Below are 15079 nucleotides of genomic sequence, written 5' to 3'. Positions count from 1 at the left end.
TTTGTCACGGTTTAAAGCAATGGAAAAGTGAAAAAACGCATCAAAAAAGCTACGTGTGGAGGAGCATTTTTGTTTTTTATTTATTTATTTTGCTTTATATACAAGTCATTACCCTGGAAAGGATGTTCCTTACCATATTTCTCAGGAAAATCCATTTTGGTTTCGTTTTTTTATGTTTTATTGTGAGTCCGTAAAAGTGGCGTAATACCTCTGACAACGTTGTTGACAGCAGTGAACTGGGAGTCAGAAATGCCTCCAGGGGTCTTCCCCATGCTGTTCCCATGACATTTGAGCACTGTTCCCATCAATTTGGGCAATTTTTAAGCCCTCTGCAGTCCGCCGGGAGGAGCAGCCTGAAAAATGCTCGAGTTTCCTATAGACTTACAGTATAGACCAAAAATTTGGACACACCTTCTCATTTAAAGATTTTTCTGTATTTTCATGACTATGACAATTGTACATTCACACTGAAGGCATAAAAACTATGAATTAACACATGTGGAATTATATACTTAACAAAAAAGTGTGAAACAACTGAAAATATGTCTTATATTCTAGGTTCTTCAAAGTAGCCACCTTTTGCTTTGATGACTGCTTTGCACACTCTTGGCATTCTCTTGATGAGCTTCAAGAGGTAGTCACCGGAAATGGTCTTCCAACAATCTTGAAGGAGTTCCCAGAGATGCTTAGCACTTGTTGGCCCTTTTGCCTTCACTCTGTGGTCCAGCTCACCCCAAACAATCTCGATTGGGTTCAGGTCTGGTGACTGTGGAGGCCAGGTCATCTTGTGTAGCACCCCATCACTCTCCTTCTTGGTCAAATAGCCCTTACACAGCCTGGTGGTGTTTGGGGTCATTGTCTTGTTGAAAAATAAATGATGGTCCAACTAAACGCAAACCGGATGGAATAGCATGCCGCTGCAAGATGCTGTGGTAGCCATGCTGGTTCAGTATGCCTTCAATTTTGAATAAATCCCCAACAGTGTCACCAGCAAAGCACCCCCACACCATCACACCTCCTCCTCCATGCTTCACGGTGGGAACCAGGCATGTAGAGTTCATCCGTTCACCTTTTCTACGTCGCACAAAGACACGGTGGTTGGAACTAAAGATCTCAAATTTGGACTCCTCAGACCAAAGCACGGATTTCCACTGGTCTAATGTCCATTCCTTGTGTTCTTTAGCCCAAACAAGTCTCTTCTGCTTGTTGCCTGTCCTTAGCAGTGGTTTCCTAGCAGCTATTTTACCATGAAGGCCTGCTGCACAAAGTCTCCTCTTAACAGTTGTTGAAGAGATGTGTCTGCTGCTAGAACTCTGTGTGGCATTGACCTGGTCTCTAATCTGAGCTGCTGTTAACCTGCGATTTCTGAGGCTGGTGACTCGGATAAACTTATCCTCAAAAGCAGAGGTAACTCTTGGTCTTCCTTTCCTGGGGCAGTCCTCATGTGAGCCAGTTTCTTTGTAGTGCTTGATGGTTTGTGTTTCTTCCCCTTCCTCCAAGAGCCATAAGTTTTTAATTTTTCCATCAATATAGTCATATTAGGGCTTGTTTTTTGCACAACAAGTTGTACTTTGGAATGACATTATTCATTTTATTATGCGATGAACTGGAAAATGGGAAAAAAATTCTAATTGAGTTGAAATTGTCAAAAAAGTGCAATTCCACAAATGTATTTAGTATGATTCTCCAAGTCAGTAAGATTACGCATATACCAAAAATGTATTTTTTTGCTTGTGGCGCCATTTTCTGAGACCAGTAATGTTTTTAATTTTTTAGATATAGGACTGTGTGAGTTTTTTTTTTTTTTTTTGCCCCTTCAACAGACATTTTTACTGATACAATTTTGTGGCAGATACAATGGTTTGATCGCCTCTTATTGCATTTCATTGCAGTGTTGTGACTGCCAAAAAAACAATTCTGGCATTTAGATTTTTTTTCTCATTACCCCGTTTACCTATTGTATTAATTTATTTTACATCTTGATAGATCAGACTTTTACGAACACAGCGATACAAAATATGTGTATTTTTTTTATTTTTTAAAATTGCTTTATTTTTGATGGGGCAAAAGGGGGGTGATTTGAACTTTTTATATATTTTTTAATTTTTATACAATTTTTTTTTCACTTTTTATTGTATTTGTTAGTCTCTTTAGGGCCTCAAAGCTGCAATTATCCGATCTCTTGTACTATACAGTGCATCGGCACTGCTACAGTATGTATAGCGAAAATCATGATCTATGAACGCCGGCTAAATGCTGGCTTTCAGGCCTTCACAGAAGGACCATCATGACAAGCACAAAGGTCGTCAGCAGACCCCCAGTTCATATCGCTGTCATGGCAACCCATCAGCGCCCCAGGCATGCTGATGAGCACATGGAATGACGTGCTTCCCTGCTGACGTGTGTTAAATGCCACTGTCAGAGACTGACCGCAGTGGCATCTAACAAGTTAACCTACAGCTGTTATAGGCAAATGATGGCTGAATAATTCAGCAATCGTCTGCCAGGATAGATGCAGGCTCGGCTTGTGAGCCCGCATCAAATCCAGGGGCCGGAAATATGACGTAAATGTACGTCATATGTCTGGGAGGGGTTTTAAATTTGGTAATTTGAAGAGTTACAGAAATAACTGTCATTGAACTTTATCTATTACTTCCCAAATTTTTATTTTTATGAATTAATATTAACATATATTACAAATATATGGCATGTAATGCATGCATACCTTATAAATGCCTTCACACATACAGTCATGGCCAAAAGTATTGAGAATGAGACAAATAGTATTTTTTCCAAAGTTTACTGCTTCATTTTTTGTAATGGCAATTTGCATATACTCCTGAATGTCAAAGACTGATCAGCTTAACAGCAATTACTGTACTTGCAAAGTCAATATTTGCCCAGAAAATGAACTTTAACCCCGAAAACACATTTCAACATCATTCCAGTCCTGCCTTAAAAGGAGCAGCTGACATAGTTTTAGTGATTGATCCATTAACACAGGTGTGGGTGTTGATGAGGACAGGGCTGGCGATCAATCAGTCATGATTAAGTAAGAATGACATCACTGGACACTTTAAAAGGAGGCTGGTTCTTGGTATCATTGTTTCTCTTCAGTTAACCATGGTTATCTCTAAAGAAACACGTGCAGCCATCATTGCACTGCACAAAAATGGCCTAACAGGGAAGAGTATCGCAGCTACAAAGATTGCACCTCAGTCAACAATCTATCGCATCATCAAGAACTTCAAGGAGAGAGCTTCCATTGTTGTCAAAAAGGCTCCAGGGCGCCCAAGAAAGACCAGCAAGCGCCAGGACCGTATCTTAAAACTGTTTCAGCTGCGGGATCGGACTACCAGCAGTGCCGAGCTTGCTCAGGAATGGCAGCAAGCTGGTGTGAGTGCATCTGCACGCACTGTGAGGCGGAGACTCTTTGAGCAAGGGCTGGTTTGAAGGAGGGCAGCAAAGAAGCCACTTCTCTCCAGAAAAAACATCAAGGACTGACTGATATTCTGCAAAAGGTACAGGGAGTGGACTGCAGAGGACTGGGGCAAAGTCATTTTCTCTGATGAATCCCCTTTTCGATTGTTTGGGACATCTGGAAAACAGCTTATTCGGAGAAGAAGAGGTGAGCGCTACCACCAGTCTTGTCTCATGCCAACTGTAAAGCATCCTGAAACCATTCATGTGTGGGGTTGCTTCTCAGCCAAGGGAATCGGCTCACTCAGTCTTGCCTAAAAACACAGCCATGAATAAAGAATGGTACCAGAATGTCCTCCAAGAGCAACTTCTCCCAACCGTCCAAGAGCAGTTTGGCGCCCAACAATGCCTTTTCCAGCATGATGGAGCACCTTGCCATAATGCAAAGGTGATAACTAAATGGCTCATGGAACAAAACATAGAGATTTTGGGTCCATGGTCTGGAAACTCCCCAGATCTTAATCCCATTGAGAACTTGTGGTCAATCATCAAGAGACGGGTGGACAAACAAAAACCAACAAATTCTGGCAAAATGCAAACATTGATTATGCAAGAATGGACTGCTATCAGTCAGGATTTGGTCCAAAAGTTGATTGAGAGCATGCCAGGGAGAATTATAGAGGTCTTGAAGAAGAAGGGGCAATACTGCAAATATTGACTTGCTGCATTAACTCATTCTAACTGTCAATATAACCTATTGGTACTCATAATATGATTGCAATTATATTTCTGTATGTGATATAAACATCAGAAAAACACTAATAAAAACCAGAGGCCAGCAGATCATGTGAAAATATAATTTTGGTGTCATTCTCAAAACTTTTGGCCATGACTGTATATTGAAAGCTCTTAAAGAGGTTGTCCATTCAAAAGTGATAAGTCTGCAGTCACTCTGTGTGACTGCAGACTTATGATTCCCCCCAACGCAGGCACTGTGCACTGCGGGGATTCGCCGGTATGAGACCTGGTAACAGAGGGTATGGATGTGTTATACATACCCCCGGACAGTGGGTGCGGCCTCGCTCTCAATAGACTTGTACTGCGCGAGGCCGCGCCTTCTAGTCGGAGGCGCCCACTGGCCGTCCACATCACTAGACAGGACATGGCCTCGCTCCATAAAAGTGCATGGAACGAGGCGGTGCTGAATGGCCGGGGGTGTGTATAACGTGTATATATAGCCTCTGGTCCCGGGTCTCATACTGGCGAATCCCCACAGCTCACAGTGTCTGCGCTGAGGGGATTCATAAGTCTGCAGTCACACAGAGTGACTGCAGACTTATCACTTTTGACCTTTAAGGTTTATGCAGTATGTTCTAGTTTTCCTCCTTAAACACTTTTGTTCTAGGCTCATGACAATATCTTGCCAGCTTTCTGCATAAAGTATTTTACCAGCTGTGTCTAGTAGCTCGTTTCTCCCTTCTTTTCCTCTATCATAAGTAGCACAGGTGTCCTTTAGACAGGCAGAACTATTGTAAGACTACAATATTTTTCTATTCACTTTCTAACGTCACTGTATTATGCCGAGTTTTTAAATATGCAAATATGCATGCAGCCGAATGCAGCGGGGAGAAACTTAACTTTATTCTCCCTCCCAGTATTCGGTTTCAGTCATGGGGGCTCTGAGTATTGAGTCGGCCCCAATGCAGAGGGAGTGTCAGTCAGGGCAAGGGGAGCTCTGTATACTCAGGGTGATGACTGAACCTAAGCCGCCCCCGCTACCGTGACTGAATCCAAATGTTGGCGGGGAGAATAAAGTTAATTTTCTCCCCGCTGCATTCGGCTGTGATCAGGTGCCGGACAGCATAATAACGCTATTAATCTACAGATTAGCCGCATGTCTGCAGGTTAATAGCGGTATTTCTGGTGACAAGTTCGCTTTAACATGCTAGAATTAAGAGTATTGTGCATTTGTAAAATTCATCATTATGTTCGATCTGACCTAGTGCAACTCAAACAACTGAAAGTTTGTTACAATGTATTCACTATTTTTTCATATCTCAGGGTTAAGGTTTGGAAATTCGTGGGTTTTGAGAAGCCCACTAAATAGACCCAACATTAACAATGTGAATATACTATTTACAATTTAATTTTATTTTCTGTGCATAAATAGTGGTTGCCCAGTTTTATGATATTGATGACCTATCGGATTGGTGGGGATACCAGCCACTTCTACTAATCGGCTCCAGTAGCAGTATATAAGTATTGAACACTACGCAACCCCGCATAATATATAGCTGATCTGCAGTCTTCACCTGTGGCCACTACACTTTGAACAGAGCTGCGCAGTGCAGCTGTGTTCAATGTATAGATCCGATTGCTGTCAGAGCTAATAACAGCTGATCGATGGGGGTGCTGGCTGTTGGGTCCCCACTGATCTCATACGGATTAGCTGTATGTAAGGTTGTAGCCGGACAGGTCGTGGACAGGAGGTATGTGTCCCCAAGGTGCCAAGCCTTGGTGATGCAGGACTCGGAAAAGCAGGCTCCAGCACACAGTTTTTCAACACATTTTTCCAGTTTGGCATAAAGTTTGTTATCCCTTAATATCTGGAACACCTGCTTAACATGCCCCCAATGTGTCCTAAAATCAGGTGAGAAAACCAAAATATCATCCAGATAGACCACCACAAACCTCCCCACCAAATGATGGAAAATATAATTTATGAAATGCTGGAATACTGCAGGTGCATTGGTCAAACCAAAAGGCATAACCAGACTCTCGAAATGTCCTTCCGGGGTATTGAACGCTGTTTTCCATTCGTCCCCCTCTCTGATTCTAACCAGATTGTAAGCTCCCCTTAAATCCAACTTGGAGAGCACCTTAGCTCCCACAACATGGCTGAATAAATCAGGAATCAGAGGAAGAGTGTATGGATCACTGTGGTAATTTGATTTAATTCCCGGAAATCTATACGGGGGCGTAGACCGCCATATTTTTTCTTCACAAAGAAGAACCCTGCCGCCGCGGGCGAAGATAAAGGTCTGATAAGTCCCTTCTCCAGACTTTCCGCAATGAAATCCTTCATGGCTTGTGTCTCAGGGACAGAAAGGTTATATAGTCTGGACTTCGATAGTTTAGCTCCGGGGGTCAGGTTATATAGGACAGTCATAAGCACGATGAGGGGGCAAATCCTGACACCCCCTCTCAGAGAAAACGTCTTCAAAACCAGACAGAAAAGGAGGTAATATTTCCGTAGAGACAGTAGCAAGGGAAATATTTAAACCATTCTCATGGCAGTAATCTCCCCATTCAATAAACACCCCGGCTTGCCAATCCACCAACGGATCATGTTTAACAAGCCAAGGAATACCCAAAACAATCGGCGTGGGAAGATTATCCAGGACATAGCAAGGGATTATTTCACAATGAACTGACCCCACCCTCAGTTTTGCATTATGTACAATCTGAGTAAATGTTTTCTATGCAAGTGGCGCCGAGTGGATGGCAAAGATGGAAATAGGTTCAGCTAAAGCACAGCAAGCTAGACCATGAGTTTTCACAAACTCTGCATCAACCATGCTGACTACAGCTCCACTGTCAAGAAACGCAGAAATTTTCTCGGTTTTGCTCTCTAGCACCACCTCTGCTGACAGGACAAAGCGGGAACTGCATATTTGTAACAAATGAACCCCTTGTTTATCCAACTCCGAGTACCAAGAGTTAATCGACTCTTCTTTTGTTTAGGAATTGAAGGACCGGTCCCAACAAAATGTCCCTTTTTCCCACAAAAAATACGCCTTTTTTCCTGCAAATCTCCAGGGAGATGTATTATGTAGAGACACCCCCTAACTGCATGGGTTCCTCCACCTCCCCCAGTACTCATTCACCTCCAGACTACTCCCCTGGCAGAGGTACATAACCCCCGACAAGAAGGCCCCGGAGAAGGTGGTCTCACCCGTCTATCCTGTAGGCGTCTATCAAGACGTATGGCCAACAACATGGCAGCTTCCAAGAACTGAGGGGTTTCATATACTGCCAAGGCATCTTTTAACCTTTCAGTAAGCCCCTCTCAAAATTTACTTCTAAGGGCTGAGTCATTCCATTTGGAATCCGTTGCCCGGAATTCCGAACTGTACGTCTCCACTGACCTATTCCCTGGTCACGGTCACCATAGATGAGGGCCTGAGCCCCGAAAAATCCCTCCACAGACTGGAGACAAACCGAGTCCTGCGGTAAGGAAAACGCCCACGACTGAGGATCTCCCTGCAATAGAGCGATCACAATACTAACCCGTTGCTCCTCATTTTCGGAGGAGTAGGGACGAAGTTTAAAATACAATTTGCATGCCTCCTTAAATACAAAAAACTTGTCCCTACCTCCTGAAAACCTGTCTGGGAGGGCAACCTTGGGTTCAGGATGGACAGACCTAACTGCAGAGACCCCCACATTGGCGACCTGTAACCGCTGCTGAACCTCACAGCGGAAGTCATTCACTTCCAGAAACAGACGGCGGAACTGCTCTGAGAGCTCTGCAACTGAGCCCATACCAAGGGAGGAAGGAAAAAATAAAGCTCAATCTACGCTCAAAAACACACAGAGAAAAAAAAAACTAATCTGTCAGTGTTTTTTTTTCCTTTTCAAAATGTGCTCGGCCGGCGATAATGTCATGCAATATGTGGTAAAGACTTAGTGCAACACAAAGGGAAGAGGGAAAGGGAGCCCAGACTCTAGGGAAAGGAGGAAAGTGGAGATCTCCTAGGTTGATCTAGCGTCACCCTGTCTCCCCTAACGTCCCTGTTTTGGCTCTTAACCAATCGCCGTACACGTACCTTGCCCTGTCTTTCCCTGGCGTTTGGCTCCGGCTAGGAAAGGGAGGAGATGAGCACTAGTCAATCTCCACTAAACACTATAGACAACAAGGAAGGACAAACAGGAGGAAATTGCTTAGCTTTAGATGACTCCAGGCAAATGCCCAAACTTCCTCAAGCTCCAGAGAGGACAAAGTACTGCTCTTGCTAAAGCCTTTACAAGCCTTTACAAGTAGTAATGAATATCGCAGGCACCTCCCTCTAGAAACTGAGTGAGTACAAATCCCCACATAGCCTAAGGATAAGTCAAGAATATCATATGACCAAGACAACCCCTTTAATTTATTTTCTAAGTAAAAAATTATGTAACAACTATGCAAATGCAACGCTTATTATTTTGGCGCTGTCTCTAATTCCTTATAGTAAATCATTATCATTTACCCTTATCTTCAATGGGTTAAATCAGTCTCTCATGTTTATCTTATTCTTCTATCTTCAGCAGTTTTCCCTGCCTATCATTCTAACACCTCCTGATAGTGGTAATCTATAAATTATGACTTTGGTTATACCGTGTAACCCTCGTTCCCCTATGGATTGAGGACCAAAGAGCAACAAAATCTGCACACTACTAAAAATTCTTTGCACTGTGATATCCCCAACAATGCTTCACCATTTAAAATGGCTTCATCAGGTGCTCTGGATCTATTTTGAGTAGAGATGATCGAAGTTTTTGAAACTCAAATTCCACAGGTTTGGGGAATTTTATCGGTTCTGTTACAATGATTAATGTTCAATATATGCAACCTGCAATCTTCATTTTGCAACAATTAAGTTAAAGGTCAAGTCATTAGTGGAACAAGAATTCATGTTTTAGGACTTGAAATTAAGAAATAATAGCAAATTCTTTGCAGAAATTTATGGTAATGTCCTAAACAGCTGAATGGTTTGTAAAAAAATCAATGCCTGTGCAGCAGAAACAACTCCATTTAGGGTTTGTTCACACATTGCAGGTATTTTGCAGAAATCTATATGACTTAAAACTGCTGGAGTTGATTTTAACCACCTCCATCAAATCATTACAAATCAATCATGTGTGAACTCAGTCCTATGTATAGACTATTTCTGATGCAGAAATTTTCTGCAATGAATCTACTACATGTGAACGTACCAGAACCAGCTCAGTAAAAGGACCTATATTAAACAGTGTGTGCTTCCACAGCTACAGAAGTAAAGGTTCCCCAGACACATGGACAATTATTCTTACCTTTTGCTTTGGTAATGTTTGGCTTGTTAAGCATTGGTCTAGTTTGTGTTCTCTTCCTCTATTCTAAAAGTATTGGAATAAAGCTTTCTGATCCATTATTCCAGTATCAGAGCAAGCTGCAGTTCCTTCACAAGCCATGTTAATGGAAGTATGAGCAGGACAGGGTTTACCATTTGTATTGCTTTCACTCTCCCTGAAGGCTCGTTTTTTTTTTAGAGTCTAGAGATATGACAAAATTCAAACAAAAAGTAAACTTTTTCATTGAATTTTTCTTCAAATGAATATTTTCAGTCGTGACAGAAATCTTTAATGATGTGACATTCAAAGGTTCTAAAAAAACATGGTTGCAATCATGCAGCCAGGCTCTGATTCATGTGTAAGGAGATGGACATCCACATTTGCCTTTGAACACACAAATACTATTATGATGTACAGTACAGACCAAAAGTTTGGATACACCTTCTCATTTAAACATTTTTCTGTATTTTCATGACTATGAAAATTGTACATTCACACTGAAGGCATCAAAACTATGAATTAACACATGTGGAATTATATACTTAACAAAAAAGTGTGAAACAACTGAAAATATGTCTTATATTCTAGGTTCTTCAAAGTAGCCACCTTTTGCTTTGATGACTGCTTTGCACACTCTTAGCATTCTCTTGATGAGCTTCAAGAGGTAGTCACCGGAAATGGTTTTCACTTCACAGGTGTGCCCTGTCAGGTTTAATAAGTGGGATTTCTTGCCTTATAAATGGGGTTGGGACCATCAGTTGTGTTGTGCAGAAGTCAGATGGATACACAGCTGATAATCCTACTGAATAGACTGTCAGAATTTGTATTATGGCAAGAAAAAAGCAGCTAAGTAAAGAAAAACGAGTGGCCATCATTACTTTAAGAAATGAAGGTCAGTCAGTGCGAAAAATTGGGCAAACTTTGAAAGTGTCCCCAAGTGCAGTTGCAAAAACCATCAAGCGCTACAAAGAAACTGGCTCACATGAGGACCGCCCCAGGAAAGGAACACCAAGAGTCACCTCTGCTTCTGAGGATAAGTTTATCCGAGTCACCAGCCTCAGAAATCGCAGGTTAACAGCAGCTCAGATTAGAGACCAGGTCAATGCCACACCGAGTTCTAGCAGCAGACACATCTCTTCAACAACTGTTAAGAGGAGACTTTGTGCAGCAGGCCTTCATGGTAAAATAGCTGCTAGGAAACCACTGCTAAGGACAGGCAACAAGCAGAAGAGACGTGTTTGGGCTAAAGAACACAAGGAATGGACATTAGACCAGTGGAAATCTGTGCTTTGGTAGTGATGAGTCCAAATTTGAGATCTTTGGTTCCAACCACCGTTTCTTTGTGCGACGCAGAAAAGGTGAACGGATGAACTCTACATGCCTGGTTCCCACCGTGAAGCATGGAGGAGGAGGTGTGATGGTGTGGGGGTGCTTTGCTGGTGACACTGTTGGGGATTTATTCAAAATTGAAGGCATACTGAACCAGCATGGCTACCACAGCATCTTGCAGCGGCATGCTATTCCATCTGGTTTGCTTTTAGTTGGACCATCATTCATTTTTCAACAGGATAATGACCCCAAACACACCTCCAGGCTGTGTAAGGGCTATTTGACCAAGAAGGAGAGTGATGGGGTGCTACGCCAGATGACCTGGCCTGCAAAGTCACCAGACCCGAACCCAATCGAGATGGTTTGGGGTAAGCTCGACTGCAGAGTGAAGGAAAAAGGGCCAACAAGTGCTAAGCATCTCTGGGAACTCCTTCAAGATTGTTGGAAGACCATTTCCGGTGACTACCTCTTGAAGCTCATCAAGAGAATGCCAAGAGTGTGCAAAGCAGTCATCAAAGCAAAAGGTGGCTACTTTGAAGAACCTAGAATATAAGACATATTTTCAGTTGTTTCACACTTTTTTGTTAAGTATACAATTCCACATGTGTTAATTCATAGTTTTGATGCCTTCGATGTGAATGTACAATTTTCATAGTCATGAAAATACAGAAAAATGTTTAAATGAGAAGGTGTGTCCAAACTTTTGGTCTGTACTGTATAATGTGAATTGTGATATGAGGTATTAGTGCTAGTGTTGCCTGACAGTAAGGAGAGTTAGGGTTAACGGTTGAGACTAGCCCAGTGTCGGGGGCGGATAAAGTGAAGGGGCAAAGACAGTTTCCTGTCAGGAAAGTAGACCGGGCTTAGCTTGCAGCTAGAGCAGACCTTTGGTCTGAGTACTCAGCAGAGCCACATGAGTTGGGTGTCCCCAAAGTGAATGGAGACCGAGGCAATGGATAACGTGATCTTGAGCAGAGAATGGAAAATCGATAGAAGGACAGAGTGTTGCACCGGAGATGGGTCCTGGGCCAGGAATCCTATCAGTATGGCCCCGAGTTTATAACTCAGAGGTAAAGGGGCAGGACAGAACAGAGAATGTGAGACGAAGATAGTGTCCCCAGTACTGGCCATATTGGCAAACTAGTTCCCTTAAAAGGTAAGAGGATGCGGAACTGCGGGTTGATAGTAACTCACTAACTGGATTTTAGTAGTGTACTGAGTGGTGGTGAACACAGAGCAACGTGAGGCAAGAACAAGTAAACTCGAAGAGGTAGAGAGACTGTGTGAAAATAATCCATATTGTGAAGGAAATATTCGTGAAATTATGTACCCGCTATCAATTGTACATAATCCCCACCAAGTTGATGTTCAGTAGAAGACTTTATTTTTGAGTGACTGTCTCCCTCATTGAACTGTTCAACATCTGGACTGGCCAGCCGACGTCCCTGGCATCATGCGGCCTTGCAAGGGCGTATCGCCCCCGTAGACAAAGTCCACACACCCAGCCAGGACCCCCACCTTCATGTAAAGTGTCATGGTGCAAGGAACCAGTGCCTCGCCTACAGCTACCGCCCTGCACCACATTACACATGCTGCCTGTGGTTTGGGCAGCATGAATGAAGTAACAGGTTCCCTTTAATACTTCACCAGAATTCTCTATCAATAAACTCTTATTCATTGCACAGACAAAAATATAAAAAAAAATCAAAGGCTAAAGCCTACTGTGTGGAAAAGAGGAAAAGACATGTGAGCATGTGTCTTTCTGAAAATATACAAGGAAAAATATATAAGGAAAAAATGCTAGTGATATTGAGGCTCAGTCAATATGCCTACACTTCAAAAATTGCTGTGTGTGAAAGAGTGAATCTAAAATGTTATAGACTCCTTCAAATGCCACAAATGCCTTATAAAGGGCTATATACTAATGAACTTGAACTCTATAGCGCCACCTTTTGGAAGCAGCAATCCTACAAGTTACTATCGACGCTTTAAAAATCCTTGCAATATGACTTGGGATAAAAGCAGAATCAGAATCTTGGGATATTTCGGGATTTCAGAATTTCGGGATATTGCCCCTCGTCAGTGCAAAGTATGAGAACTGATTTGGCTAGGAGAGAGGCTCTGGACTTAGGTCTAAGGGGTAACGTTTCTGCTTGTAGAGAGTGACATTCCGACCCTGGCATGCCAATGTAAGGAGGCTTATTCGCCGTGCAGTGCTCCTCTGGAACATTTAATATGCAAATTGCCTCTTCAGAGAGGAAGAGGACTTGAACTCTATAGTGCCACCTGTTGGAAGCAGCAATCCCTCAAGTCACTATCGACCCTTTAAAGATCCTTGCAATATGACTTTGAGATAAAAGCCAAATCAGAATCTCAATTTGCAGACATGTTTCGGGGTATTGCCTCTCATTAGTGCAAAGTATAAGGACTGATTTGTCTAGCACTGTCTGAAACATTTCTATTTTCCACCATGTGCAATTGGATATAATAGCTGCTTATTAAATTGCAATTGTTGAGGGCTCATCTGGTGATGTAAATTTTCTAAATCGTAGATCAAGATGAGCAGCACTGACAATAAGGCGATTGTGCAGCGGAGTAGACTAGTTCATCAATATATGCAGAGCTGCAGACAGACAAACGGAGCAGGAAACACAGATGAATCGGAGCCAGGTGTACTTCCAGTGTTTAGGCCGGCTGAAGGAGGCCTTATAACAACTTAGAGGATCAACTAGTGCAAAAATTACATAGGTATCATGTGATGTATACGAGTGCACATTTTCAATGATATAAAACAAACAGTGCTATTTTTCCAAAAGCTCAAAATTTATTCAGTAAATGTAGTTGTGGCGCTCTGCTCCGCACAGGTGCCACAGAACCCAGTAGGGTGCATGGATGGACTTCTCCACAAGAGGCCCTCACACATTCCCACACCTCCACCCTACCACCTCAGACCACCAGAGGGAGCTCGTTAGGGATATATATAGGGAGGGTGGAGCCAGGCAGCTCAGTTTAGTCTGTGAGTTGAGAGCGTGCTGACGCTGAGAGCAGCGAAGATGCAGCTCGTCTGCTGCTGCCGTGTGAGGGCCCTGAGTGTGGCCAACGGCAAGGAGGAGAGAGGAGTTGAGGGGGCAGAGGAGCGTACCAGGCTCACCCCGAGATATACACCGGACACCGGGTCCGTGCCTACCGGGCCCCTTTATACCCAGTAGGGACCACCGGACACCTGGAGGACTACAAGTCCCAGGTCGACCAACGATGACTACAGTACCAGGGCTAGGAGTCATGGAGGCCCCAGCGTCCAGGGAGAGTGATCTCCAAGAGAAGGCCCTACCACCAGGTCAGCAGGTGCAAGAGAGAGAGACAGTAATTAAGCCAGGCGTAGCTCCAGGAAGGCCAGAATCTTAGCAAGTGGAAACAACGGAACAGGAGGCCCTATACCGGCTCACTGGGGAGAGTCCAGAAGTGCACCCTGCCTACCGAGTACCCTGGACCATACCTGCATCTACACCAGTAAAGGTACCGAAGCGAACCCCCGTGTGAGTGTCCGTCATTTCTTCCTGAACCGTCCTGGCCGTCTCTCCCCTGCACCACCATCCATTACCTCACGTTGCCCTGAGGCCCGCTCCACCTGTGGGGAGCCGTTCCATCATAAGCTGCCCTAACATCTGCCTCAGAGGACTGCTCCGCAGCGGTGGCTCCCTTTTAGCCTCATTCCACAGGTGGCGTCACGAACACTTTACAAATCCCCTATAAATAATTCCCCTTTTTGTTGACCGCCTTGGGCCACGGACCGGGCCAGCCACCGTGATCTCCCCCATCAGCATCCATAGGCCCGGCTGCCGAGTAACCCACTGCTCTGGGGGCGAGTCACCTCTTGGCGTCGCGAACAGGATTCTGTGCCGTTCGCCACCGGGTACTGTGTGCCTTAAAAGACTGTAACACTTATTGTGGTGAAGATTACCTGCCATTTCCGAGATTTCCCACCATTATCCGCCATTTTCCTGTCACCACGCGGGAAGAAGAGGGGCGTAACTGCTGGAAGCGTGCGAAGCCGAGGACATGCCCTGCCCATCGAACCAGGAAGCATCAGGTCCTGGAAGGAGTCCAGAGGACGCTCTGACGTCAGACGTGAGCGACGCAAGGTCCTGGAAGAAGACCGTCGCCCACGGAGCTGCGGCCTACCTGAAAAAAGTGAAGAAGGTAGGCTACAGTTTACTAGGGGGGCGCAACCATGGCCAAT

Source organism: Phyllobates terribilis, unplaced genomic scaffold (assembly GCF_046119375.1).
Source record: "Phyllobates terribilis strain yellow unplaced genomic scaffold, ASM4611937v1 Scaffold_11__3_contigs__length_659146591, whole genome shotgun sequence".
Classification (NCBI taxonomy): Eukaryota; Metazoa; Chordata; class Amphibia; order Anura; family Dendrobatidae; genus Phyllobates; species Phyllobates terribilis.
The sequence above is the reverse complement of the archived record's forward strand: the minus strand, read 5'-3'. Positions refer to the sequence as shown.